Here is a 21,724-nt window from a genome sequence, read left to right on the forward strand (position 1 = left end):
CTTTGCCTCCGATACGTTCTACGGATGTCCGTTTGAAGCGTGGTTTGTTGCATGCCGTCATGTTAGAACTTGTCGCGCAGATCAGTACAAGGGGGGCATTTTGTTACGATGAACAGCGAAAAATTATTGTCAATACAGTGCTGTGTGGCGCTTTTCATGAGATCTATGGCCCATACGGATCATGGAACACGCCTAGTTCGATTCGTTCATCTCTAGTCGTCCATAAAAATTCTGCATTGCTTTCCAATTCGGCTCATCGTATCCTTCCTGTTCATGTGATAATAACATCTAAATAAATCTCGAGTTGACGTAAACTTTTCTCCAATTACATTGAGTAGCAATTAGAATAAATGAAAAAGAAAAAAAAAAGTACTAGCTTTCTTTGCTACAGATCTATGGAAAAAAAGATTATTAAAAGTTAACGAATGTATTTATTTAGAAACTGTCTATTTATTAAAGAACTAGTTAAGTCTTTTAAAATAGCACATTATTAAGCTGCTGTGTAGAAGAATTTTATGAGTCTATACAAAGTGCAATATAATGAAATAGATGGAGTGCTCTATTTTTTGGTTTGTTTCACAAACGGTAGCTTGCCGTTCTCTCTATAGCACCTAGAAATGTTTTCCAACCGTTCTCTACGACGTGTTCATACCCGTTCTGCCGACTGTCTACAGTAGGATTCTAGAAGCTGGTATCCGGTCAGCGATAATATCAGACAACTTGCCCTTCGATCCCTTTTTTTTGTAAACATTATTATTACCCCTGATTGAGAATACCAGTTAAAACCTAAACGTTCCACATCACATTATAGAACTTCTTAAGTATAACATAGATACAGTTTGGTAAAGCAGAATTATGAATGGGTTATTTCATCGAAATTAGAACACAAATAAGCGTCCGAGAGGATAGAGAGCCGTCCCTGCGAAATACCTTTAAGACGTATTAACAACGAGAAAGGGTGGAGTGTCTATGTCGTATCTATCGGCATAAGCTTGTTCGTTGAAACCTATGTCTGCTAGCAAGCCAGAATATAAAACAGGGAATCCACGCCAGCTGGTACTCTCGTAGGCGTGATAAGCCTTTCAGCCTCAGTTGATTATCGTTGCTAGGTTTCGTTTAGCGACAGATGGACATTGATGACCTCAAGAGAACGACGACAACTCCACCTACAATGGTAAGACCAATCCACGGACGGGAAAACACAGATACTGCCTAGACCACACGGTGAAAAATTCAATTTTTATGTAACGATCGATTATGTACGGGTCGTCTCGGAGCGTCTCGATTGACAATTCCATGACGTGATAATTGTTTCTTTCCTAACAACGTAGCACCAATCGATAATAAATGGAAATCGTGCCATCTGCTATTCCCGTCTATAGTAAACCTTTTCTTTTAACAACATCTCTGTAGGCCCAAAAAGAAACGGTAATCTAAATTAAATTAGCTTAGACTCTTGCATGGCCAACAGATAAAGCAGATATTTAACATTCATTTTGCCCAGACAGTCGAATGGATTTGTAATGGGTGTGTTTCAGATGCGTACCATATTGCAGAACTTCAAACCATACCCTTGTAGCCCTTGAGTGAGTACTTGCTATTCTGTCTCGTTATTTCTATCGGAGTCGCTAATCAAAACAATGTGTCCCTGTATGTTAAACAAAGCGCAAACTAATCTTTCCGGCACTCTAAGAGGTACCAGCTAAATGAACACTCATACGAAAATATTATAGGTACAAGTCGCAGAGGGTCTTAGCTCAGGCCTTTCATTGGTTCGGCTTCAGAATTGAAACACAAGTCGCTCTGTGATTTCTTTTAACTGCAATTTTTATTTGCTAAAAACCTGGGGCGATATTACTGCTTTCGGACGTGTACTTGATTACGGTATTTAACTTACTTTCGCAACCACTTTAGCATTTTCATTTTAACAAAATACTCCGTTGCATTGATCTCCTCAATTTGGATCTATGCGCTGCTTACTTTTCAAGTAGAGCTTGGATGTTTGCCGATCAACAACGGTGTACAGGTGTCTACATTAATCACCTATCTTATTCTCTAATATTTTTGAAAAGTTTAATATCAACGCATTTTAATTATTTCATAATCTGTATATCTGTGACGTCGTAAACGATTCCGTCGAAAGACTGCATTGAAATCTCTCAATGTCTACATAAAAAAAAATATAATGTACAGTATTTGAAGCCAAACAGCCCGTCGAACCTTTAGAGCATTAGATATTCGAATTTCGGTTTAAGGAAATGTCACCAAATGATAACCGCAGCCCCATAGCTAAGTGTTGCTTAGTCCTTTCAGCATTAATTAGAATTCTGTAAAGGAAAAGGCTTTCAATGATTTTCCAAATTCCGTTCATGACTGATCTCATTTCATGTGAGAACCTTTGAACGTCGGTCAGATCTTGCACCTAGTCGCGTTTAGGTAGCATTAACGAGCAACACAACTTTGCAAACAAAGAAAAACATCGGTAGCGGCTCCTCTGGTTGAAATTTCGGGGGAAAACTGACCGGTAGGTGATATATATATATATATATGTGACAACCTGTAGCTAAGTCTTTTACTGCGACATGGCACAGTAGCCATGTGGCGTCGTTTTCAATTAGTCACACTTTTGCCATTGTTGGTCTAGCTCCAATCGGCTGGCACCATCGCACATCGACTCACCTTAAATGTTGCATGAGAATATTAGCTGACCCATAACAGTAAATAATAAACTAAAAAATATAATATATAAGTAAATAAATATAATTCATAGATAACATAAAAATAAAAAAAAATAGTAATAAATAAAAAAAAAAGTAAAAATTGCGCTAAACAAGTGCCGCTTCGATCGAGGCCTGCCTATCGTTATATGGTTTATCTGCCGATCTCACAATGCAGGTCCATATCGTCGTGAAGGGAATAGTTTGAAAACTGATTATATATACTTATTTTTACGAACTGGAAAAGTTTGGGATGAGCGTTGTCGCGCAAGAAAGTACACAAGTACACAGGCGTAACCAGTACCTCACCAATAGGCCACATCCCAGACACACACACACACAATGCCGTCTCCCCTTTCAGTAATTCTCATGTAAAGACGGTGATACCGATGATGATGATGTGGGTGACAATGATTGGTGATGATAACGAACAAGATGAAGTCATCGATTAGTCACAACAACAACAACAACAACAACAGCTACAGCAATATTAGCGTCTATGGGGGTATGTGCTAGTGCGGGGCTTATGATGCCCAATCGCGTACATGCTACTGTGATGTGTGACTATATTTGTTTACTACGCGCGTCACTGTCCACGGCGCACAACTGTCATCAATGTCGCCGCTTCTCATGGTTGTACACGAGGAAAAGTGCCACTGTCGCTTGTTCTAATGGGGCTCACTGACCATGCCGGTAGTGCGAACTGATCTATTTGCCCTTTATCGGAACAGTATTGCTATCACTTCATGGACGCGGTCCATACCCCACGCACTTTCCTATTCGCTGGGTCGACCACCCCCTCTGCGGGAGGTACTACCCAGCCCTACATCATCCGAAGATATTGGCGAACACGCAACCCTCCCGCCAGCAGGCACTCCCTGTTTTATGGGCAGAAAGTGCCCTCAAAGGGATATCATCATAGTGAAGCCTGCCATCGTAATTATGAATGTGAACCGCGTAATGGTGCTATTCGAAGTTTACACAAACGTACACATAGACTACGTAAATAAATGGATGGGTAGAAAAATGGGCCCTCTGAGCCAATACCTAGTTCTTGATAGCTGGCTGACGATAGCCGCCCTTACTGATTGCCCTCATTTAGTCTATATCGAAAAATTACTGTTAGTTAAAAAAAAACACAAAAAGCTACCGTCTGACAATTAAAATTAGCCGTAATGGTTATCATGTTCTATGATAGCAGATGGATGACCCTTACGAAGATTTCGCATTTATTTTTTAACATGGCGTTGCCGCATAACAGTTCGAAACTGCGAATCGCCGTAGTGACTGTACAAACATTAACGAGGTTATTTAAGCGAAAGGGTTTTCAACAGAAGGCGCACGCAATAAGATCGTAGCGTGATATCACGCGGTCCAGACGATAAATTTCGACAAGTCAGTCCCTGTGCGTACAATATAAAAATAAGCGCGCAACGATCGCGTAAAAAGATAACAAATTCTGTTATCATGTTGTTGCAAAGTCGCTTGCAGGAAAATATCCATAAAAACGTAGCAAGTTATTGAGACCGTCAGAAGATTCGCTGCGCGGAGATGCTGAAAATTTGTTTTTAAGGGGACGGACGGATCCATCAAACAATCCCGATGGGCTAAAAAAGACAGCTCAATAAGGTAAGCAGGCACTAAGTCACAATAAAATACGGCTATCGCTTTGCTTTAAAGTAGCGAAAGAACATTTATTGTTCAGTTGTAGAGTCACACAAAGGCGCCAGCAATGGCATCGTAACTCAGTACCCGATATCCGGAGCCACACAGGGGATAGTCTAAGTTCGAATCTTGACGTAGACATTCTGCAATAAAAATCAGAGCAAATAGAAAACCGGGTGGGAATATAATTGTTAGCTGCGCAACCGTGAAAGTTCAATGCAATTGCGGCTAAAGTGCGTTCCTGCAGGCTAACATGCCTTCCCGGACACAAGCAAAGGCTCGCGAAACCCTAAAGCCAATGTCATTGCTGCGACGTCGCACGAGCGAAAATATGACCGCTTAGCAATGGCATTATATAAACATGAAATTATTTTTTTGACGCGACGCTATAAGAACAATACATACACATAAAATATCCATTTGAAAACACCTAATGATTAATCAATCTAGAGGACATGGGTGGGTCGTACCTAGTAAACATTTCAGAGCACAATCGAACAGCTGATTTCGCCGCGTCCAAAATGTATCCTTCTGTACTGTTACAAAGGCTCACTTCGGAGACCGGTTAATTGTCTGAAACATACGACAGTTAGGAACGTTTTTCAAAGCTTCGTCTGCTGCATCCTAATAAAGCTATAGTCTATTGTTGACGGTCTTTCTGGTCGTCTCGGCGTATCGTACGTTGTGCACGATGTGTCTCGTAAACGTAGCTAAAATTCGAGCTCTAACAGAAAGTAACATGCATAGGGGTTTCTAAGGATAAAAACCCCAGAGCAGCAATATCTCCGACTCAATAAATAATTTATGCCAGGCCCAGACGTAATGGCCTATTCCTAGGAAAGCCATTTTCTACAACAGAATCTTGTGGTCTTCGTTGAGGGCATTAAATACGTCTAAATCGACATTGTGAAATAGAGTACCTCAATTACATACTAAACATAATCGAGCCACACCGTTATACATGTCGATGTAGAATAATGCTAAGAGTCGTTAATTAGACTGATTTTCAAGCAACAACAAAAGGTGTTGTTGTTGCTGTTGGCGGCGATGACAACAACAACAATGATGATTGTGATGATGATGATGTTTTCGTTACCCTCTAGTTTGCCGTAGTCAAAATGACACTGAGCCTATGATCACTACTGCTGCAGTGCTTGAATCAATCTGCAAAATCGGCCTTTCCTGGCCGATTGCAATGACCCTACCATTAACGCAATCACACCCAGTAGACCTTCATTGCAAACCAATTGTCCATTGATAACCTAAAAAGCTGGCTAAGCAGACGATAAAAATCTGTCATGTACGCCATCGAATTGAATTATCATTCCACTGCCGTTGACATAATTACGAATAATTGGAAACATTTCCGCCGGCACGGTTTATAAATCGATTTCAGCTTTGATCTTTCTTATTGTCTAGTACTAAAAGTAAACATCAACTGCTCACCCGTTGCTTTGATACTTAGGCGTAAATAAAGACATTTCTCCAGCGTTGCATATCGCGTTGCTGTTGTCAGCATAGTGGATGTGGAATCGGTTGTTGATTTGGCCGACTTGAGTTCTCATTTTGATGCTTTCATTGGCTCACAATAGTTCTGATATAGAATATGTCAGCTCTAGGGCCGACACGAATATGCTGTGTACAAGGAACAAGAAGAACCGCCGGCATGGCATAGCAAACAGCTTTTGGTTGATCGCGAAACGCGACTATTGGCAGCTCGTTCTTTCTCGTCCACTAATTATAATACGAGCGTTATATATATATTCGGCAAGACTGCAGCTGAAGGCAAGTGGTACGTGACGACGAAGGAAGATCGTCGCCGCGAAATCGTGTCCTGATGACTATACAGATAACAGGGTACGATAGCTTTCGTTAGTGCTATTTTAAGCATATATGACAATCGACGGCTTACGCTTGGCGATATCAAACAAAAACTACCCATGGGTCGATAATTGTACATGCCTTGTGTATCGATGCGTGGATCTGCATATTATGTCCAGTTGTTTATTGGTCAGGTTTTCCGCGAAGCTTTGGTCATAGCAATCAACATGTCTACAAAGTTGTGCTAATTTTTTTTTTTACATCTGACCGATATCTATAGGTTCCCAGACAAACGAACACATGTATATATACATATCTCTATCTGTTTCCGAACACGCCATTGGGAGGACATTTTTGGCGGAATATGCAGTGCTTTGTTGTAGATACACGTAATTTTAGTATGTTATAATGAGAGAATAATTAATTATCTGAAGACAACAGGCCTGTAATAATTAAGAATTCTAAATGAATAACAGAATTGCGGTGGACCATATCTGCATCTGAAATAGACATTAGCAGTTTACACATTGATACCCTTTAAAAACTATATGCTTCTAGTTAATTTTCAGAAACAAGCTCTTCTTATTTTTTTTTTTCAACTATACTGTATACAATTAAGTGGTATTACTAAAAAAAAAGTAACCTAGTATTTTTGACCTCTTCTTTTATATATTTGCGCGGGGCTTTTGACAGAAATGATCTGATGCTGTAACGCTAGAACAGCTCCCGGCAAAGTGTTTACCTGAACAATCTAGCACGGTTATTTAACGTTGTCTGTTACTAATTTTAGCAAAGTCACGTTTTATGTTGTGTTGATCACATGTGTGAAGGATAGCGACCTTGAGCGCTGGGTGTATGACAGCACTGCACGTAAACACCGTGCAATGTAATGCAATGAGCACTCGTGCAAAAACAAAACCCATTATGTAATGCAACGTAACATTAATTCTCTAGCCTTTGCATCAACTTTCAAAACGAAGGTCCAATACTGAAAGGCCAAAGAATAAGGCTAACAATTGCCGGCCCCATCTACATCAGACTTCACCAAAACCCAGCGTATGCGCGCCCGTCTTAGTGCATGTCTGCCGTTAATTTCAACGCTTCTATTGTTCATTCTCACAAAAGGCTTATTTGTTCTTCCCATTCCAGGAGTATTACAATTACCCGGTAACTTTCTTTTTAAAATAGACCAAATAGAATCTATTCCACAATTTCAACTCGGTACGCATGGCAAATTTACAAACATAAACTGGTCAGCGCCGGACCCGACTCGCCCAGGTAAATATAGAGATTGAACTCGGGCAGGAAAAGGCACAAAAACTGCATGCGAAGGAGCCTAGAAAATGTTTAGATTGAATTCGAAAACTACGGACGAAATGAGAAGGCCAGCCTTTTCAGAAGCTCTTATGCCGTTTATGTTAAATTTCGCCACCAAATACTAATAATAGATTACAGATTTATTTATAACCCATTTTTATGCACCATAAAAAATGAGTTATAGATAAAATATGCAAATTATATTTTATAATAGGTCTATATTACGATAGCTGGTTGTTAACGGCTTCACGGTAATCAGCTACGCAGTTAAGACAGATATCTTTTTTTGTTTACAACTATGCAGGATAGTGGCTTAAACACGCCCGTGTATTACGTTGTACTATTTCAAATTCAGAATATTACTACCCATTGGTGCGTGAAGTGGACAGCGTACAGCCTACACCTAACGTAGCTTTCTAAGGGATATGTACTAAATCGTTCGAAACAAGGTTCTGAACATTGCTGCCTTTTCCAAACCAACAATAGAATTTCTAAGGACACTTAGATATGCTAGGCTCACAATATTTACATTGTAATCACTTTATGCTAGTCTAAGTGGCTCTGGAAGTAACCTTCCCCATATGGCTCTGCGAAGACGCAATTCGGAGCCGGACATTGCTGATAGATCTATCTGCGTTACCTTTGCCTGCCCTCAGGCTCATTCATAAGTATTATGTGTGTGTTCCAGTGAAATGATAAACTGCTTCGAATGTTTTACTAAGAGAGACAATAGACCAGCGTTGAAAATTTTCATATATTGAATGCAGACCTATTACACCTACTGAGCAACATGCCTGTCGATTCGCGAAGACGCTGCACTCCATATGGGATAATGAATTCTTGTCTACGATCAAGGCGACGCACTACGTACTAGCGACTTCAGAAAGAAACGAAGTGTTTTGTGCTGTAAATAGCGATGGTAGATACACGTGAGCAAGGACCAGCGGTTAATAGGTATAGCGTGGATGTGGGTGCAGACCGGGAACATCACGTTTTAGGTCATGGTCCTTCGTGGACAGTGCCAGTTGGGCCTCGTGGGTCAACCACAATTCTGGGTGGTTATGGGGGAAACCTAGTTGTTTGTATGAGGCTAGATGAGATTATATTATGACATTACACTGTAGTCTACTACACGTTTGTCATGGAGTAGGTGCAGGTAGAAGTGCATACAGTAGCTTTAAGGTCTGTGACGTCAACTGCATGACTAGGTCGTTAGAGGTCAATCCAGGACACCAGTAAACGTCGTGATTAGAAGCGTTGAGACAAAGGATTCGAACACAACCATAAATACAATTTTTGTCTTTGGAAATGGTATTAAAAGCATGCGCGCGCGTTGGAAGTTATTGCTTTGTCAAAAAAAAAGTTCAAATCTATAATAACGAACCACTGTCGGTTTAAATATCTAAGATACTTTTCAAATTAATGTCGACTTGTTTTCATATTAAGCATATGCTTATACTGCGCAAAGCAAAAGCATTTGCTCCGCAGATATTACCTTTGCCTTCTTAAATGTGGTGACCCTTGAGGGTAATATTTTACCAGCTTATATATAATTTGCAGCATATTGTAACTGTTCTCAATGACATTGACGACAAGCTCTCAACGCTTCCCAAGAAAATCTAACTCCAGGCTCTAATGATAGCGAAGAGTCAGCCGGTTCGCCCGTCGCCTGTGCCGCTTGCCCGAAGGGCCCATTTTAAGTTACAATGAAATCAAGTGAGAGCTCTTTTATGCAAATTCTCGTACGGAAATTAGTGACACTTTTTTGTTTTTACCTTCTTTATTGCGCTCTTCAGGGCTAAGTGATGAAGTAAATGTCGACTGGCTTCACGTGGGGCGATTCGTGAGATTGTACACAAGGGACTTAGCGAGGCCTAGTGGTAAAGGCCGTACTTGTCATTGCACATTTGCCAATTAAGTTTATGTTACCAACGGCACGAAAAAGCATCGCTCATACTTGGGTAAAAATTAGACTATGTTCGTAAGAAGCTGCCGGTGTCGTGATAAGGCGACTTCTTGAGTCAAATTAGATAAACAAACGAAGCGCTCTGCCAGTTTTGTTGTAATGCTTGGTCATCCATAGTAATATAGTTAAATTGTAACATCATAAGTAACACGACAATATAAGAATATTATATGGCAGTATATCAGTTGAATAGGGTCTTCGCACAATTGCGAGTGTTGATTATCGGGGAACTTAAGGCCCGTTCCATTCTAGCCTATGGATTCTTAAGGCAAAACCCTACGTCTAACTGTTACAAGGAAAAATTAAACAGTGCATTTTATGCACACATGGCTTACTTGTGATGATACTTCTCTGAATCTTCCAGTAGGTTATTCATTTTTGTTTTGTTTTTATTCAAGCTTATATACATTTATATACATGCAGAGTATTCCGAAACAAAATAATTTACGAATGAGTTATCTTTAAAACGGAAAATAGCTGATAACAGTGGACTATTTATCCCGTGAACTTTAAAAGATATTTAATTTAGTGCTGTAGCGCAATCCTGCTCTATTGACGCGTTGGAATCTCCCAGACTTTGTCTTTAAAGCACCTCTATAATAAAAAAAAAAAAAAAAAAAAAAAAAGTCTATTGGCGTCAGCTCTAAAGAACGCCAGACTTGATGTTAGGATCTAAGTCCGGCTTAAGCTTCATGCTTATGGTATGTCTACTCGAAGAAGTCCAGTAACGCCAGGTCTGGGGAACAGACAGGGTATTCTGGGACCTCTACTCCTACAGTCTGTCTACTCTTATCAAAATCTGCTGTTACATTATGATGATAATGTGCAAACTCTTCGTTTTGTTAGAAGTACAATTCGTCATCTTCACCAAAGTTTTCTTGAAAGACAGCTTCCTACACTAATTCAGGTAAGCGGTACCAGTTACTTTACTGTCGAAAATTCCAATTAGTTATTTGTTTAAAATATCGCGCCACACTCTCTATACTGCTCCGCTAAAATGACGTGGTGTACCTAAGTAATATATGGTTTAAAAGGTGCCCATTAGGCAAGTGTAATTGTACTGATTACTAGCGCCATTCGGTTTGAATGTGATATTTTACTCACCCCAGACGACTATGCATCTCGTTCATACTTTTCCTAATGCCATTGGTGAAATTGCTTCCTTCAGCTCGGATCGTCTTTAACTAAAGCATGTAGTATAATTGAAATGTAACTTTCCCATTTAAATTGCCTTTAAATACGATGGACACCTGATTTGCTAATACTAACTTTATGGCTTTATTGACCTACAGAGTTTTTTGACTGGTGAAGCTAAAGACTGATTTTTCTGATCTTCTAAACTGTTGTATATGAACATCCTAAACAGTTCCATCTATTTCAAAGGTTACCTTGAATCTAATTAGTTGTAAATCGCTTGGATCTGCCTGAAGTTCGCTTTGTACCTCTACTATATTTTAATACTCACGACTGTATTTCACGGTACACTTTCTTTGTTTATTATAGCCCGCTCATTATCTGCAATTAATTGCATCCTGAAAAAGAACAGTTAAAGGGTAATGTATACACTATTTACTTTCGTTGACCGTTCGTCAGCACCAATGGCAGCGTCACGTCTCATCGGCACTGTTGCGGAAACAGGCATAGGTCAGTTTCAAAAGACCTTGTGTGGGCGTAATGTTTCTTCACGAGAAAGGGGGACTAGACGAATGGCGTACAAAAAGCAAGAAAAGCTACCAGATCTATGTCCGGAAAACTTCAAGCCGTAAAGGCACTTGGGTCAACTAGAATTATGAATAGAAGTGCGTGGTCAAAAGGCCGTGCCATAAGGACTCTGCGACATTAGGACACTTCTGAGCGAGCATTAGGACACGCGGGAACACATGAATGATGGATAGCTGAAGCCAAGTGTTATGGTTAACACTGTGAATAAAACAACTGGTCATAAGGGTACTAAAGTCGAGTAGCGGACCAACATGCTATCAGTTTCCGACTGACGGCCAAGCTTTTCAAATACGTCGTGTAGTAAAACAGACATTCTATATTTTTGTTCAGGCAAAAGGTCAAACCAAATAAATATATCGAATTAGTTTTGATACGGTTGTCCTTTACTAGAGTTTTATTACGCCTGTTATTTTACTGCAGAATCCTGTTCCTTAGCAAGTTTCCAGCGACTAGCAACTGCTATGGTGCTCATAGTCAAAGTACCACTGAATCATTCAATTTACACGGCTGCAAGGTTCGCAATGCCTGGTTACGTAGCAACATATGACTGACTGACTGCCTGAACGTCTAGTACACCCGCGGTCTCGAACAGTAGCTTACCTCACATCACGCATAGGCTTCACGCCCAACTTGTGCTTCCGTAAAACTAAAGTGTTTCGAAACTCGCTTTCTAACAAACAGAAGAGATAGCTTTGTCCCTTAACGTTCCACAAACCAAAAAAGAGGGAACAGAAACGACGGGAGGTAAGCCAAAGTCAGCCAATTAAGTTCTTCAGTGAAACAAGCTAATATAGTATCTCGCTTCTGTTGACGTGGCGCTTCTTTCGAATCCATCGTGCTTCCCGCTAGTAGTCTACAGCTACTCAAACGACATCCAATAACCAGACTTGCTTGGCCTTTTCGCCTTCTGTGTAGCCAACGATGCTCACGCCAGTGACTCAAAGCGCCATCGGCACACTTCCGCTCTGAAGGACAACGATTATCAATCACCGCTGACACCAGTGAACACTTAATGCTGGTTTCTACTTTCTGATTTTGTCGTTGCTAGCTACCATTTGCTGTTTTGCTGGAGGACGCGCGAATGGGGTGAACGGAGCGGCGGGCACGAGCAGAACTGCTGGTAAAGTTTGCAAGCTGCAGGCCCTACGGCTGGAAATCTAATATCTGGTGAGTACCCCTTCCGTCCTAGCGATTTCAGCCGAACGTGCCTAGCTCATGCTGGCTCATAACATTTCCGGGATCGGCTAACGACCTTCAGCCGGTCTAAGGCCTTCCTGTATATAATATGTGTTCACCGCGGAAAAAAGAGCAGTCACGCTTGGCGCCGAGACTCTGCGCAAGCGAAGTGGTTCTATGCGAACGTCACTGTACCTAATTAGAACTACATTTACCAGTAAGCAGTTGATCGACTCGACTTTTCTTCATGGATCGAGCGTGAGCTAGCATCCTGGGTTGTCGTACGCGCCTCTTTGTTTTGCTGCTTCTAGCTTACAGCGGTCTCTATAACATTTTCCTAAGCAATTGTGTATCACGCAGGTCCGTAAGCAGCGGCAGTTCTTACAGACATCCGACCCACAAGATGTTTGCAGTGGGTCGAGTGGCGGTAAAAGCTGCTAACGGCTTTAAGATACGGCAGAACACATGCCGTGTACACATATGCTGGCTTACAGTTTTCTTCATTAAATGAAAAAGGAAGGCCTGGTATAATAACTTCTTGTTGTGAAACAGGTTTGATACTACTAATGCTAGTACTTCCAGATAGCGAATACTGCTTCCATTAAAATGACTATTACTTGCGTGACTATGGCTACATTGTTTGGCGTAATGAACCGAAGCCTCGTCATGTAGCCGTACTTTAACGTCTTTTGTTTAACTATTCTTTTTTTCAACTTGGCAATAGTGCGCTGCGATACTTGGGACTTCAGGAGGCTCGGTTCGTATCCCTTCTGAGAGTTTCGCCCTGTAGTTTTGTCCGTCTCGAATAGTGTGACTCAGGCATTTCATTAGCAGTGCGCGGATAGAGTACAGAGGCACGGAGTGCAGTGCGTAAGTAAGTGTCAGCGACGGAGGCAAAAAAGACAGGGTTAGCGAAAAGCTACCTGATCACAAAACTGCAGGACCAAATGATGGCGGCGACACACAGTGAAGGAGTGTGATCGCAGTGTAACACAAACAAAGTAGGTCGTCGAGAAACAGCCAACAGGCCCAGAGGCGCCCATAACTTGCACGGAACCAGGAGCGGACGCTGTGGCGTGAAAAAGGTGCAACATGCATTGTATAAAGAAAAGGCGCGCAAGGAGTACCGAAAAAAAGGCAATGCGCGATAAGTGGAAGTCCCAACTGGACGCGGGTGGCGGATGGCGCGGAGTAAAACTGACCAACAAAACCAACGCAGTTGTTGCTACAGGCAGAGCCTTGTTGAGGAAGCCAATGCATAACTTAAGTAATGACAACACTGGAACAAAGAGCGAAGGCTGTTCCGTTGCCACCGCGGCCTTCTGTTGAATCAAGTTGACTGCTGCGCCTGGTTCGTCCGGTTCCTCGTCGCCTAGTCCTAGTGCCTACTTGTATATCTATCGCTTACAGATGTTATAGCCACCCACCTGCTTTGAATTTTGCCGCTGTACAAGACTTTCCTTTGGCAAAAATCTCCAAACGACATCACAGTTTGCCTTTGCTGATGCCGTTCACGTCCTAGTGGCATGCTTTAAGGCAGTCATAAAAGGGATGACATCAAGACGGTAGGCTCAAGATGACTCTTATTCCAGTCCGCAATATTTGCGGAATTAGGGCACTTTTGGATAGAAGCGAGACCGTTTCATAAATTTATATATATAGTCGGGTGATATAACAGTGAATATGCTGTACAATAGTAGCAAAAATTTTACTTAGGTGGGTCGCTGAGTTAATATATAACAGCCGTTTGTACAGTCAATGTAACAGTTTTTGTAAAAATGGAAAATATACGTATATATGTATATTGTCATTAATGGACCACGTTCACAGTAAGCCGTCAATTAGCATCTAGTCAGGTCCCACTAGTTAGTAAGCATGGTTTCGGTGCTGACCTCTGCTACCGCTGCTGCCCGCCATAAGACTTCTTCTCTAATAGTCTTCAATGTAGTCAAGATTTAGAATAGCAGCTAGTGGCGTGTGAGGCCTATGTGGCACAAAATTGGCATTTTACCACAGAAGTTGCACTCCGTCATCACTACACATTCTATTCTCGTATAGCCTGTGATATAAATTTTTAAAAAGGCGGTAGCCCTGTTATTTAAACTTGCCCGCGCTAGCAACCTCGTTATGTCTGCTTCAGGGCCGTGCGCTAGTGCCTTCTCAGCATTTAAGCATTCTTTAAAGTAACAGCAGGGCCTACCGTGTGACAATCAAAGCTGAGGCTAGAAAGCAAATCATTGAAGGCTAAATAGAGGCTCGCCGAACTTTGGACAATTTCACCAGAATATCGACTTTATCCAACAAACTACAGCCACTAGTTAACGGGTTACGTGGACTGGGTCACGATGGCTGCAGGCCCAGTTCGACCGCGAAGCACGTTCGTTTTCAAAGCGGCGCTCACCCGCAACCGAACGAGGAAACGATGGGGGAGGGTATTGGGGGGCGCGGGGGGGGGACCGAAATATGAGCGGCACTATTACGTTAGAACAATATCATGTTATTATTTGCGTAGATAGTGCAATTGTAATGATTGCTGGAGCGTCATAACGGAACAAACGTATGCTGTCAAAGATATACATTAAGAGCAATGGTTTATGAAGACATCGAGAGTGAGTAGAAGTTGAAGATGAAGGAAATGTAACTGTATTTTTATTGGTGTAGTTTTCTTTAAGTGTGTTCATAAAAGCCTGTAGGAATACACAGTGTTATCTGCGTATTGAGTAATCGAAGTCAACGCGGTGCGCACTGCTAACAGGAAATTCCGGGGTCAAATCGCTGGGGCCGCTTATAAAAACGCATTCCACTGGCATTTAGTATTTGTTGCGATTCGAGCCGCGTCCAACCGTATGAATATCTGTGGTGAAATTTTCTGTATTATCAGCATGAGCTCGAATTTTCGCCTGTAGGTAATAAATATGTTTTTGCAAAACATAGAGAAACTATTGTATGTACCATTATTCAATTGAAAAGTTTTATATGCCACACCTGTTGTTTGCACATAATAACCTGAAATAGCAGATTGGCTATATAAACCAATACGAAAACAGGTATTGTCGCTTACAAAATGATCGGGATCTTTCTCTACAAAGTAACAGCTTTAAATTGAGACAAATTTTCAGTGACCGTTTCTCGTAGCAGGCATGCATCCGTCTTTACTTTCCTATTTAGAACAAAAGTATAAGGAATATGAACGGTCATCAACCTATACCAAACGTTTTCGGTCTAGACGAACCCCCAGCGGTATTCTAAAGTTTTAACGTCGATCTGCATCGTTTCATCTACATTATACGATTTCCAAAGAATCTCAGGCGGGTTCGAATGAACCAAAACGAAAGAGCGGCAGTAAAGGTTAAACTGGAAAAGCTTGAAAAAATAATTTAATAACCGTTGCTCATAATTCCTCAGTGTTACACTAGAAGTAATTTTCCGGAACGGCCGCTGATGGGGCCGCGTTAACTACCTATAGGCCTTTTGAACAGGACCTGGGTGATTGGCTGATTAATATTTTTACGTGATTGAATATTTAAGACTCTTGGTCAATCATTTGGCCAACATTTTTTTGTGACTTCTACTAGCCTGGACGCCTCAACATCTGCTACTCACAAATATTATGAAAGAGTAATTTACGAATCCGAAGAACGAGCCTTTGGTAATAATTTATAAGTGGTTTCCGCCCGAAATTGAATAGAACAGCAGACAGGTTCGTGAAAGATATCTGCTGGATAATGTTGAAGTCTCGACGGGATCAATAGACAAGTTATATAAACCAGTTCACATCAATCAATATCAACTGGATATTTTTCCATTAGAAGTGCAGCCTTTGCTAACTACAATTCACGATGAGATATGTCTTTTAACAGTTTATTTTTACTTAATATATACCCCCGAGCCAAAAGCATCTAGAAGTCCAGTTTTGTTTAAGCACATATTTTTTGACTGTATTGTCGCCGGAAGACCGCTGGAAAGCAGAAATCTTCAGCTTTCAAATAATTGCGACATTATTCTTTTAAGGTTACGTGCATAAATTTTCAGCGAACTAGAAATAACGCCCTCAACTAGGGAAGCGTGTTCTCCGAACTCCTGGTCATAATTTTCATCTTCGTTGCAGGATAAACCTCAAAAGAGTTTTCTGAAAAAAAAAAAACTCGGACTGTCGATTTCGAACTGCAAATGTCTTTTAAATGGCATAAAAAAAAAATGAACGAAAGAATGGTTAAACGTAATTTCTATCTTCTAGTCAGATTTGGCCGAAGTCAGCCTTATCAGGAATCAGCTAAACGTTACATCGCCAAAGGCGATGTTGATCATTATGATTAATGGGAGGTGCCCCACATTTCGTAGAATCTAAGAAAGTGTTGCAGACCCTCGATTATGACTGGTTTGTAAAGAAAAGGGTTGTGATTGTAAACTAGTATAACTTCAATAGTAAAAGACATCTTGATCCCTCCTGTTGGTGCGGCATGTAACAGAGTAAACAAAAATCATATCATTATATTTTTTGCCGTCGTTCTTTCAAGCACCGCAAATTTTAGCTCCGACAATGGCATGCGGTAAAAACGCAAATCAAGAGCCTTCAGACTGCTTTATATTATAAATGCATATGTTATTTCAGAAGTAACAATGGTAAGATATCGCCGAAAATTTGTAGTGGGGTAGCCTATTTTTATAGACACAAATCTAAGCCAAAACCGAAACCGCTATTTCAAGTAAAAAAAAAAAGTGCAATGCAATGCAATACAGCTATTTTTAACTTTATTCATCTAGCTATACCTTTTTTTAAGTTGTTGAAGTAAAGTTTACGGTCTCAGTTTGATTTGTGAGCAATAACCACCAGAGAAACCACGACTAACAGTTTTATAGTACTTGGTTGATGGTGTATTAACCGACAAAAAATTGTGAAAAGAAGGTGTTGACTTGATAGCTATATCGAACTAGAATATGTTCTATCTATACATATATACCGGGGTCGTAAGAGCCAAGGGTTGCCCGTTGAAGCTTCGTAATCGATATGTACAACACCGCATTTGTCGTTAAATAAAATATATAGTTTTTACTCACATTCTCAACTGTTTTATTATTAGGTAAATTTCGTGTTCAAGATCTACGCGTTCGCTCTGGGCTTCAGTGTTAACATCTCTGCGTGCTCTTTGCACCAAAGATAAAAGGTGACCCGTGCTTTGTGAATACGGCCACTTATTAGACTTTATTTCGAACTGGGTTATCGCCTGAAGTAGTATTTAAAAACAAAGGCCGACGTGAAATCTGGAACATCATTTGTAGTGGGAATTCTCGTCAAGACTTACTACATAATCTGTACGATTCGTATAAGCTAACAAGACGGAGCCCAGAATATTTATATTGTGCAAAATACCAGTTTGCATAATTGGTATAATATGCATGCTTAACTATTTCAGTCCCACGTGTATATAGATGCACTCATATATATAGAAATTGTTTATTGCTTCAAGCTGAGTAGAGTTGGGCATGTTGATAAATCCACGTAAATTCTAATTTGATACTTATCCTTTCGTGACACGTAGGACACGTAGGCCAGCCCGATGGATTCGTACGAAACAGAAGATTAAACGGACGTTAATGACTGAAATACACAAACGAAATTCAAAATCAAGTATGGTTATTTGAAGTACCTCGCTAAACGTGTTTTAGAACGTAACCTTTAAGAATACTGTATTGAAAAACGCTGTACCCCCAAAAGGCCTTCCCCAAATCAGGTCACCGTAGTTGCAAATGGCACAATAGCGTCCCTCCTCAATACATACAGATGTACATATGTGTCTATAGATATACATTGACTCTGCGAGATAAAGCTCCGTGGTTTGGACAAGTTGTGAGCAATGTTTTTCAGGCGGATTAAGCTTGAAGGGGTCAGGCCTGTCAGAGGCCTTGAAGACAGGTGCACTAAATCCAGATGAGTAGCCTGCATACTCGGTACTTCCTTGATTGAATCTGTTCAACGCGCGATCTCCGGTTGTTGGCGTAATTACCTTCCCAACTTAGTTACTGCTTATGTAGTGTACACATACAAATTGAAGCTTTAACTAGTAATTATTATTACTATTGGTATCTGGTAGACATACAAAAAGGAACGGCATTTTAAGCTAATAGTACTAAATTAGACGCAAAAACTGTAAAACAGCTTTCCTTAGGTGTATATGTATGTAAAATCTTATATAATCAATCTGCCAGTAATGTCAGTAATAGTTACAGTGTGTAAAAGGATTCTCAGATTGAGATTTGTATTTTTGTTCTGTTTTTTTTTTTTTTTGTATTTGTATTTTATCTTTAACGGGGGAAATGTAACAAATTTTACCTAAACGACTTTTATATGCTTATTAATATATGGCTGTACAGTAAGCCCACAATCACTCATGCTTCTTTTGTGATTCACGTAAGCATTGAACAATAATTGTATTTGTGCCCCGTAGACACACTTAGCTTGGGCTGCAAAATAAGTTTTACACTGCAAGACCCGTAAGCGACCCAATAGAATCCAAGTATTTGTTTCTATTTCCAATTGCTCGTGGCCTTTCTTAGTAGCGTCAAAAAACTGCCATATTATGGCTAGCAGAATGATTATTCTGTTACTCTTATTTATTTCTCTAATCTATTTTGCAACTAGATTTGGACCAGCAGGACGCGCATTTTGTGGAACTAGATATTTAGAAACATTTCGTTTCAATTAGAAATCAGGAACTAGCGAAAGATTGTGTTGCAAATGTTAATCATGTGTGCTAGGGCCTTTTTAAATCTATTAGCTTTGAATATATTGCAAGAGATTTCAGGCTCATATCTCAACTTGTGATTTTGAGAAAAATTCAACTTTAAAACTGCCTGACCTTCTGTTTAATGAATAAATGAAAACGCGCTTACTGTCTTTTTTAAACAGGTAGACTATCTAACAGAGGGACACCGTATGAAAAATATTTAGGACCGTCAAATATGATCCTATATTTCCTACAGTATCGACGGTCACTACGAGACCGATTTGTCTATTACTGTGGTGGACGCACAATGTGAAGTTGATTTGTCGCCCGTGCTAAAACGCGAGCACGAGTGCGTTGCCTCAGAGAGCCCAACAAATCCGATGCCATAGGTCAAAAAATTTCTAGCGATACCTGGGAATAATCAGCGACATCATTCCAGATAGTAGGACAAGAAAATAACCAGATGTACCGTTCATTACTAACAATCTTCTTGTTTGCCCTAAAGCGAGCCTCTACCTGTGAAACGGACAAGAACATCTGTATAAAATGTATTCTTTCGATTCGACTAAGAAGCAAACGATAGAGTGTTTTTGGGTCACGCGGACATAAATCGATGAGCTGCAAAGATATATGATATTAAATAAATATATAAATATTAATCTTTTGCGTTCGTCATGCATCTTCTATTAATTTCGTCACCTTCGTATTTTATAAATAGCAATTTTTGCGCTGACAGCAGCTGGAGTATTAATCCGCAATACTCTTCCTGATCATTTTAAAAGTGTTATAGGATCTCCGCTAAGGGACGCCTGCTTTGCGCTGCGCTGAGTTTGAATCCAGTTCACCTGGTTTTGGTGGGCGAACGCTTCCCTTTTGGCTCGTCTTATTAACCCATCGAAGCGTAGCTCTTGTCCTTCTGGTGAACACCTAACATTTGAATGGTTAATGAAGAATGGGTCATAATCGAATAGCTATGGAGGATAACCGTATGCCAAAATCCAATAATCCGGCGGTTCAATATCAGAAGTCGTATCTCTCGACAGTTGACAGGTATATCAGCAGAGACAGCTCTGCGGACCTTTACGATATATATTGAATAGTTTCGTTATAAACTGCTCTCTTGATTTTCTCTTGATAAAACTCTTCTTGATTTTCAACTGGCATTTCTTCCATAGAAAACGGTAGCTATGCCTTTTCATCTTCAAAAGTTATCTGGCTAACTCTCACAACGCTAATTACCACCGAAACGTCTAGTCTAGCAAATTAAAAGCAAAAATCCGACGAACAGCCACCACAGTCGGCAGGGCTGTAGGCGATATCTTAGAGTTCTATTGAGATATAAAATACACTTATTTGTTTATTGAATCGGTTTATAATATAACGTATACTATTGGAATTTGTTCGTAGTTAGAGATTTGGAAAACGATGTAATTGAGTTAGATTCCGTTTTATTTCTATGCTGTAATTTTCTCGTTTTTTCATCGATCACTCTCAGCTAAGCGATCCGTTTAGCCTCCGACAAAAAACCTTACGGGACAGCTTTAGTCCTCTTACTGAAAATACATGGCATACTTAACCTAGCGCAGCAAGCGGGTATTTCGTTCAAATGAAATAAATTTTTTATTTTTATTATTACATCTTTATTCATCTAACACAGCCATTTGTTTGAGCTTAAATCAACTAATTGTTCATTATATTAGCGGTTTTTATTGTGGAAAGGTGCAGACAAATGCAATCCACTCTAAAACTATGAATCACTTCATCGTAAAACGAAGTAGAATTTTCAGCCGGTTTCGTTCCCCAAAAAGTTCAGCTCTTTCTTGTTACAAAGGATCTCACTTTAAAGCGAAGAAGACCTTCGTGTCACGAAGTCTGAAAGACTCCATGACCCTAAGGTAATACGGTTCGCCAATCCCAGAGCGTACCCAGATCTTTTTGATACACGTAAGCGATTATGTAGGTAGGAGGCTTTTCAACAACCTTTTGTTAACCTATATGAAATATTTCGCGTAAACGTTTCACTATAAGTAATGAAACAATGCATTTTTTTCAAAGAATATTTTTGGTAACTTTTTGTTTCTTTTTGTAATGGATTTATGCCACGGTGGTATTGGCAATAACAGGGCAATTCGATTACTTAAACGCGTGTTCCTTAAAATGAAGGACCGATTCATTTATTCGGTTTTTGGTAAAAAAAAAATGCATATAAAATATTTATAATAAACCAACCCTTCAAATAACGCTATTTTCCTTCTTTTTTATAATAAAAGATCTCGTGTCAAAAACTAAAAAAAAAACTTTGCATTCAAAGGTCTTCGCAATATTCGAGAAGCTTATTAGTGAACATTCAGTTGATATTAATGATGATTTCGGAATACGGGTAGGAAATTTGCGCTTAAACGTTGCATTTCCCCAGCAGCGACAAAAAATATGACCTGGTTGAATTACAATGACAGGCAAGAAGGCACCTGTCTGCAGAGTAAGGGGCTCTGTCTGGTTGACAAACGAAAAACTAAAATGACTAAAACCGATTGAAGACCTTTTGAAAACTCTAGGGTAAACTGGTTTTAAACTCAACGTTCTTTTCAAATCACTCAGTGCATTCTCGATGGTTA

At 40.1% G+C, this 21,724-nt stretch overlaps 1 long non-coding RNA gene across 2 annotated transcripts; it reads left to right on the forward strand.

Annotated features, from left to right (window-relative positions):
* The first annotated feature begins 933 nt into the window (after nucleotides 1–933).
* On the forward strand, nucleotides 934–11,579 carry LOC147756014 (uncharacterized). Of its 2 annotated transcripts, XR_015326073.1 has the most exons (6): nucleotides 934–1,174; nucleotides 4,199–4,346; nucleotides 7,353–7,481; nucleotides 9,317–9,481; nucleotides 10,333–10,393; nucleotides 10,990–11,579. It is a non-coding gene; the product is annotated as an uncharacterized LOC147756014 (long non-coding RNA). The 2 variants fall into 2 exon arrangements; XR_015326072.1 differs by lacking the exon at nucleotides 7,353–7,481 and having other exon boundaries at nucleotides 955–1,174.
* Nucleotides 11,580–21,724: the final 10,145 nt, after the last annotated feature.

The sequence above is a fragment of the Varroa destructor genome, unplaced genomic scaffold (assembly GCF_002443255.2).
Source record: "Varroa destructor unplaced genomic scaffold, Vdes_3.0 BEIS01000004.1, whole genome shotgun sequence".
Lineage (NCBI taxonomy): Eukaryota > Metazoa > Arthropoda > Arachnida > Mesostigmata > Varroidae > Varroa > Varroa destructor.